A 9057-nucleotide genomic window follows, 5' to 3' on the forward strand; every position below is an offset into this window, starting at 1 on the left:
CCATCATGCCTCTGCCTGTGGGAGTCATGCTTGTAACTGTCAGCCTATCAAAGCTTCATGGGACTTGCATGTTTGTTGTCAAAAAGTCAGATCATGTGTATGGGCCTTTACGCTCTTTTAAGGCCCACACACACACAAATTACCTGTTTTAAGGCAACATCCGACCGTGTGTACGCTCCATCGGACAAACTTTTTCGTTTTTCAAATGTTGGCTGTGCGAACAAACTTTCCTGCAACAAAAGTCCTACGTCGGCTAGTCCGATCGTGTGTACACAAATCCATCAGACTTTAGTCCAAAGTACAAACACGCATGCTCAGAACCAATGCAAAAGATCAGACAACAATACAGAAGTTGTCCAAAGGGTGGCGGTAATGAGCTGAGAAAACCACGTGATTTGGTGAAAGTTGGCTGAAAAACTCCTGCCGTGTGTATGCATACCAAGTTCACGGCCAACGCCCTTTGGACAGAAATCCACGGAAAAGTTTGTTTGAAGTCCGATCGTGTGTATGAGGCTTTACACTGCCGAAAGCCAGCACTAACAACCCCCTCCCCCAAACACACACGCAGACAGGAGAGGAGAGAGGGCTCAATCTGCACCTCTTCCCCCCCACCCCTACCCCTTTGTGTCTGCCCACACTCCAAACTCCGACGCTATGCCAAAGAAAAGGAAAGTTGGGGCCGGAAATTTGAATCCAGCAGCCTCAGATACATCTGGATGAGAGGTACTGACTGCCAAGGGATGAGTGAGCTCACCATCCATCCCTGTCTGTGACTGAAGTCTCCCCTTCTCTCACATGCCTCTGAGTAAGTACACTAAGGCAAATCAGGGTTCTCAGAGCAACCCTTTCATCAGAGTTCCCCTTTACACCAGAGGCCACAGTGTTCCCCCTTATATCAGAGTCCTCTCCGTACATCAGAGTTCTCAGTGTTCCCCCTTAAATCAGGGTTCCAAGAGCGTATGCGATGTGACGTGTGACGTCTGCACGGGGGAGGAGCCTGACGCCGGCTCCGGGGGAGGACTGGAGACAGGGCGCCCACGCGTCTTGGTGATGCCGAGCAGGGTGAGAGCCCCGCGGGACGCCCGGGCGAGACCGAGTGTACGGCCGCTGGATCGCCTGACCCCTTCCCCCCCTGCTGATGCTGTTGTAGCAGTGCTTGGAGAGACCCCCCCGGTTCGGCTGACTGGTGAGAACAGAGACAGGTCAGCGGCGGCCACGGGAGGGAGGTAAAGAAAGACCCGGATGAAAACAGACCACGGGGAGCCCATCCGCCTCCTTGAAGCTTGGAAGCCTGAGATAACTGAGGACGGCTGGATCTATCGAGTCCCGGTCCGAGGGCTCACGGGTCGGAGCGCGCTGCCTGAGCTGAGAACACAGAGCCCCTGCTTCATGACATGCAGCAGCTAAAAACAAGGTAACTGCAGCCAAGTACTAAACGCCAGCGGAGCTCAGAGAAGCAGGAAGCAAGGTATGGAAAGTTCTGCAGTATTATTACTATTTCTAAATATCTACAGATAAGAACTGTTGGTCTCTGAATCCGGATTGTTTATTTGGAGTTTGTGATGCAAGGTGGATATAAGATATCAGGACTATCACATGTATATTTCTGCACGCCTTATCCTGGATGGGGTTAAATGAGAGAGAGTTGAGGTCCCCCCTGATCCCCCCCCCCCCGATCACAAGTTATGGTTTGCGAGGTCACCGGTGTGTCAGACAAGTATCGCTGCCGCTAAACTGAAATAGAAACTTCTATGTGCGGCTTGGAGTTTAACCCATCAATTAAACTTGTGTGAACAGTGATCAAAAACCTGAAGAGACTAGGACTGTTACGCTCATGCTCTGCAGTACTCCGTGTGATTTTTTTGATTTACTCTTCCTACCTGTTCCACTGCCTCTGACTGAGCTATTTGGGAATGCGCTGTGGGCCCCTTATCCCCTCCTTGCTTATGGTCATGTAATATGGGGGACTGCAGGTGAAAGCGGCTAGTAAAAAGTTGGTTATAAGAGGCATACACCTGTAGCGCAATAGTTGATTGGGCAGAGGGACGAGGAAGAAGGCCCGGTATTACATATAGACTTTTCTAGCGAACAATAAAGTCCCATAGGCCTGCTGTATGGGGTGAGAAGGAGAGTTCTGAATAGTGAAGTGTTTTGAGAACCCGGGAGGTAGTGACCTAGATCTCTCTTGCATACTTATTTATTACAAGGGGTTAAGCGCGAACAGGGGGAGGAAGTATGAGAGGCCGTTCATCAAGAACAACAGAACCCCAGAACTCAAGGGAGAGCTTGAATACCAGCTCCATACAAAAATATCTAAAAGAAGCAAGTACAAAGAGCCCCGGAATGGAGGCGAAACAATTAGGAACGAAGGATAAGAAGAAAGATCAACAGAAACAAAAGGGGGGACAGGGGGACAGAACCCGAGAAGATCAAAATCTTGAAGGTGCATCCGCCTGGAGTAATGCTGATGAGCAAAGAATAATGGCGCTCGTACCCAGTAAAACTGAATTGAGCGAAATGTTCGCCAAACTAGAAAGTGTGATAAAAGCAGAAATTCTAAATGTTCGCTCGGACATGGGACACCTCTTACGTCGAGTGGAGGAAGTAGAAGGGGCCTCAGGAAATCAAGCCAACGAAATCTCGGATTTAAAAGAACAAGTCAGGAAAATGCAGAATGAAAATCACATATTGGCGTTCAGAATAGAGGAACAGGAGAATCAGAGCCGGCGCCAAAACTTGCGCATCAGATTCATCCCGGAACAAAAGAATGAGGATCTGGGAGAGAAGATAAGAAAGACATTCAACCCTATTTTGGGCAGGCGAGAAGAAGAGGCCTTAAGTATCGATAGGGTACATAGAGTGAGGAAGCCCCCAAATATAAAGCAAGACATCCCTAGAGACGTAATTGTAAAGTTCCACTTGTATGAGGATAAAGAAAGAATATGGAAGAACTTAAAGGGGGCCCCCCCAATAAGTTTTGAAAGTAAAAATCTACAGATATTCTCAGATCTCTCAGCAGGAACTCTGGCGCGGAGAAGGCAGATGAGGCCAATCCTCGATCAACTCAGGAGGGCCAACCTCAAGTACAGTTGGGGGTTCCCAACATCCCTGATAGTCATGAAGGACGGCAGATCACACAGAATGAGATTTCAGGAAGAGATGCAGGACTTCTGTGACAGTCTGGGTATACCCATATCTGATGTGTCATAAAAGGAGAAAGAGAGTGCAAGGGGGGGGGGGGGGGGGGGTCAGCTGGGGAGGGGGGTTTGTGGTTGGGGGGGTGGGTTTTTTCTCTTTTTTTTCTGTTTGCCCCTCTTCCCCCCCCCCCCCCAGCTGATGACCTCCTCGGAAAGTATTTGGAGATACGTTTTTGGACTCAAGTTGTACTAAGACAGGGTTAGGGGATTAGGAGGGGATAGATATATGAGGACTCTCCTTAAAAGTATGATGTTTGTGCAGGATGGGGGGGGGCGGGTGACGGGGGTGTGTCGCTCGGTCAGGGTGTTTTGTCTCTACTCCTCCGGCACCACCTCCTTCTTAGGGAGGGGGGGCGCCGGACGCTGGCATTGGAGCTTCGCCCCGGGGGAGGAGTTACGTAGTATGGAATTGGAAAATCTCCATACGTGCAGGCTCGGGGCGAACTTCCAGCCAAGGGGAGGGTGGAGGGTGAGGATGGGGGAAGGGTGAGGGGGGATGGGGAGGGAGGAGGGAGGGGGGAGGGGGGAGGGTGAGGGGGGGTGGGGAGTGGGGATGGGGAGGTGTACCTGCAGGATGGGCTCTAGGGGGGCAGATGGTAGGGGAGAAGGGCCGGTTTAATAGATATGCCTGAGCTTAAATTTATAATCATACAATGTGAAAGGGTTAAATTCACCTACGAAAAGACATAAAATATTAAGGGAACTACGTCACCTGGGTGGTGATATAGTATTCCTTCAGGAGACCCATTTGACCCTGGATACTAGAATCAGGTTATTTTCTCCAGGGAGGCCTCAGTGGTTCTATGGGGATTCCCCGGTTAAAAGGTCGAAGGGAGTTGCCATAGGGTTCTCAAAGGCCTCAAACTTCTCGATATCAGATAGAATGATGGACCCGGAGGGTCGCTACATATTTTTAAAGGGCAACATAGGAAATAGGACGTTTACCTTGGCGAACGTCTACTGCCCCAATAAAGATCCGACGGTTTTCTTGGGACAAGTATTGACAAAGCTGTCGGAATTTAGGGAGGGGGAGGTAGTTCTGGCGGGGGACCTAAACTTCTGCCTCGATCCTGACCTGGATAGTACGTCCCGTGCCCAAGGGATAAGGAAGGTGTCAATCGGCACTATTGGGCGGAGGTTGTTTCGCTGCCAGTTGATGGACGCATGGTGACTGCAACACGCTAAACAGAGAGATTTCACCTTCTTCTCCCCTGTGCACGGGACTTACTCCAGATTAGATTTTTGTGGACCACAGCTTATTGGAGTGGGTGGAGGAAACCAGAATAGAAATCCTGTCTCTTTCAGACCATTCTCCCGTCACGATGAGGGTGAAGATTCCAGAAGCGTTGGGTCGGCCCTTCTCGTGGAAGCTAAATGAATGTATGCTGAAGGACCCCAAAGTAGTAGAAAGGACTCAGGAAGAAGTAGATTTCTTTTTTAAATCGAATGACACGGGAGAGGTGCCCCCCTCTATTCTATGGGAAACGCATAAAGCCTATATTAGAGGGATCCTCATTTCAATAGGAGCAGGGCTAAAAAAAAGAGAAGGGAAGAAAGGGAAAGGCTGATAGAGGAGCTGAGGGACTCGATGGAACAGGAGGCCAAAAGATCTTTGAATATGATAACCAAGGACAACTACCTCTGGGCGAATAAGTCATGTAAGCACTTGGCCAGACTAATAAGGAAAAAAAGGAGGTCGGAACTTTATTGACAAAATACAAAATAAAAGAGGTGAGGCGATAGTGACCAGTAGAGGTATGACAGAAGAGTTTAAAAAGTTCTATGCCCTTTATTCTATCGGGCAACAGGGTGTGGAGGACAGTGCCCGTATAGGTAGGGGCGAGGAATTCCTGAAGGGGGCAGGGCTAGTAGAGTTATCCGAGGAAGAAAGTTCTACCTTGGACAAGCCCATTGAGGAGGAGGAAATTATGGCCGCCCTGAAAGACTCCCCAAGGGGTAAGAGCCCAGGCCCGGACGGATTCACCACTATTTATCTAGAAAAACTGAAACACATATTGGTTCCCAGGCTCTGTCATTATTGGAACGAACTGGGTACCAACTGTGGAATGGAGAGAGAAGCGCTGGCCGCTACGATTACCCTGATCTTAAAAGAGGGGAAGGATGCCAGGTTGTGTTCAAGCTATAGACCCATCTCGTTGCTGAACGCAGACGTTAAATTATATGCGAAAGTGTTGGCCAATAGACTGAAAGAAAAAATGACCATCCTGGTTCATCCGGACCAGGCAAGTTTTGTACCTGGTAGACAGTGCAGGGACAATGGGGTACGGGCAGTGCTTCTGACTGAAACTTGTAAACGGGGTGGGCCCCCAGCTCTATTCCTGTCAGTGGACGCCAAAAAAGCGTTCGACAGGGTAGACTGGGGGTTCATGATGAAAACTCTGGAGGCCTTGGGGATAGGCCCGAGGTTTATCTCATGGGTCAGAATACTTTACAATAACCCTATGGCCGCTGTAAAGGTAAATGGGGCCATCTCAAAACCCTTCAGGATGGTAAATGGTTCTAGGCAGGGCTGCCCCCTCTCCCCCCTTCTGTTCGTCCTGTCCCTCGAACCTCTGTTGGCCACTATTCGCAATAATCCTGACTGTAGTGGTGTGAAGGTAGGAACTGAGGAACACAAACTCGCGGCATTTGCTGATGATGTCCTGTTTTTCATCACGAACCCCAGAATAACTCTTCCAAATTTGCTTCAGGTCCTTAGAAGATATGGTGATATATCAAATTTTAAAATAAACTTGAGGAAGTCTGAGATTCTAAACATCAACTTGAGCAAGCAAGAAGAAGCCCACCTAGCCGAAGTGTTCCCCTTTCCTTGGAAAAAGGAAATTAAGTACTTGGGGATTAAATTAGCTAATACAATTAAAAAAATTGTACTTAAAAAATTATATCCCGTTGTTAGATGAGATTAGGCAAGAAGCGAGAAGAATATTATCTAGGCCTCTTTCATTGTTTGGGCGTGTAAATGCGGCCAAAATGATACTGACACCCAAACTACTGTATAAATTTCAGATGTTACCTATCCCCCTACCCAAGTACTTCTTTAGAGCTCTACGGAGCTTAATAGTGAAATTTGTCTGGAGTGGCAAAAAAACAAGTATCTCCTATGCAATATTGAGCAGGGGAAAAAAAAAAGGCGGACTTGCTCTGCCTGATTTCAACAGGTATTACATATCAGTAGTTCTTTCACAAGTTATTGATTGGTTTAAAAAGGGGTTGGAGAAGCGGTGGGTTAACATTGAACACTATTTGAGTAACACTAATTTAGGGCACATGCTGTGGAACCCTCCAAAATTCAGAGCACTGAGTATTAACACGGCCGTTCTGACTCACAACACCTTAAAAAATTGGGACCAGATACACATTCAGAACAAATGGTCATACAATTCACCATTGATGTATATGAAAAACAATTTATTTTTTGAACCTGGGAGGAGGGAGGTGGGAGGGAATTGGTTAAAAGATGACTACATTCAACTAAAAAATTTTTTAAGTAAGGGGAGAATTCGCACATTCACTGAATTAAGGAATGAGTCAGAGTTATGGGTGATGGATGGATGGATGGAGGTACCTCCAGCTCTCGCACTTTATAGACAAGTTACCGAAACCACTCGGAAGTGAGGAGGAGCTTAGACCGTTTGAGCAGCTATGTACGAAGAAGCAAACAGGCGGCGTCATAGCTCAAATCTATAGGATTTTGGGAGCAGAGTTGGAACTGGAGGTGCCCCCTTACATCAAAAGGTGGGAGCGGGAACTTGGGTCACAATGTAGTAAAGATATGATAGAAAAGATTTTGAGGTTGGTTCACTATTCAGCACTTGACACTAAGAGAACGGAAATTCACTATAAATGTCTTGCAAGATGGTATGCTACTCCAGACAGATTAAGCAAAATGGATAGGGCGAAGCCTGACACCTGTTGGAGGGGGTGCGTATGTCTGGGAACAATGGCCCATATTTGGTGGGAGTGCCCTATTATTAAAACCTATTGGAAAAAAATTATAACATTGATCAAGGAGATCACTGAGGTAGTAATAGTAGAGGATCCGTGGGTATGTCTCTTCCATGGGACTGCAATGTCGGTAAAGAGCTATAAATCCTCTTTAGTCCCCATTATGTTAGATGTAGCTAAGAGGCAGATCGCTTTGAAATGGCTTGATCCGTCAAGTCCTAATACACGAGACTGGCTCCTCTGCATAAACAAAATATATAACGTCCTGTGTTTGGACGATGGGGGTTTGGTAACTGATGAGGATGAGGAACCTACGGGGAAATGGGCAGGATGGCACAAATTTAAAAAGACCTGGAGCTACCTAAAGGAGATTATAAATATGGCATAATAAGGCAGGAAATCATTTTGAGACTGGCGAGACCAAGATGGAGGGTGGTCCCCTTGAGTAGTCTCTTGCAGGATTGGGTGGGTTGGGGGGTCAGGGGGAGTGGGGGCGGGGGGAGCTGGGGACCACTATTTTTATACTTTTTTGGATATGTAATATGGAATGTTCCCGGCTGGATATGATTCTGTAATGATAAAATAATAAATAAAGAATTAAAAAAAAAAAATAAATAAATCAGGATTCCCAGAGGATACCTTATGTTGGAGTCCCCAGAGTTCCCGCTTACATCAGAGTCTGCAGAGTCCCCCCCTTACAGTGAAAGGGAACTTTGTGAGTTCAGATGTAAAAGTGGAACTCTGTGGACTCTGATATAAAGGGGGACTCCTGTTATTAACTTCATAGGATTAGAAATGTTATTTAATAGCAAAATATATGTATAGATTATACTATAAAAAAAAAATATTGACGTGCACCGCTAAAGTGTTCGGGTTTGACTTGAAGAAAAGGTGGCAACCCTAAATGGACCTGACCACCAGAGGTACCGATAGAGCAGCCACCAGGCAGCAGGGCAGGTCAGTAAAGAATAGAATGGTGGGATCTGAAGCCTGATTTGAATTTACTCTACGTGCTTCTGTCTCATGACTCCTCCTCCCCAACACACAGACACTGTGCCCAGAGCAGCTGCCCCTCCTCCCCCTCTAGATCCCGGCCCTGCTTGTAGTCTCCATTGAAAGTCTGTAGGACAGGGTGACTATTGGGATCACTGTCACCTTAAAACAGGAAGTGTCTAAATGAGGACTCTCAGGGCAGGATCATAGGTGTTTTAATGAAAAAGATTAAGGATTCAAAATCACTTTTTTGAAGTTACTGTAATTTATTTTAATGCTTACATGAGATTTTAGCATTTGGGTTTCCGTATGCTTTAGATGTGGGTTTTAACTGGGGGTACCTATATCCCTTGAGTATGAGAATTATTGGGGTACAGGGCTGGATCTCTGCATAATTAAAAACATTTTAAATACAGGATTAGAGCATGGTGTCACCTACTCCTCCCAGGGAAGCACTGAAAGCTGAAGTAAAAGGGTATTTAATAGTCTTTGCCCCCCTCCCCCCCCCCCCCCAGTGCTGCTGATCTCCTCCTGTCTTTTTGACGCCACTTCCTGTCTACATGTACTTGCTTCAGTGTTGACTGCAAATCATTGCTCTGGACAGTCTTACTCATGGTGACCATGCCCTTGCACTGTGTGTCCACCTGGCACCTTGTAGTCTCCTACACAGGTGTGTGTGACAATAGGGGAGCCCAACTGGGACACAGGATTGGTCAATCCCAGTAGTAGGATCACCAGATATCATTTTAACGAAGGCTGCATATAGGCAGGTACAGTCCACTTTCCCCACTGCAGGTGACACTCTTCCCCAGCGGTACCACAGCTGGAGAGGAAGTCGAGAATATGGTTTCCTGGGTCACTGGGGAAGCACCCAACTGGATGTCGCTCCCCATGTGCCTCC

The 9057-nt window shown here is 47.2% G+C and overlaps 1 protein-coding gene across 1 annotated transcript in view; it reads right to left on the reverse strand.

Moving 5' to 3' along the window:
- Positions 1-9057, reverse strand: part of IGLON5 (IgLON family member 5) — an 859278-nt gene that overhangs the window by 198048 nt on the left and 652173 nt on the right. The window lies entirely within an intron of this gene.

This window comes from Aquarana catesbeiana, linkage group LG10 (assembly GCF_042186555.1).
Source record: "Aquarana catesbeiana isolate 2022-GZ linkage group LG10, ASM4218655v1, whole genome shotgun sequence".
NCBI lineage: Eukaryota > Metazoa > Chordata > Amphibia > Anura > Ranidae > Aquarana > Aquarana catesbeiana.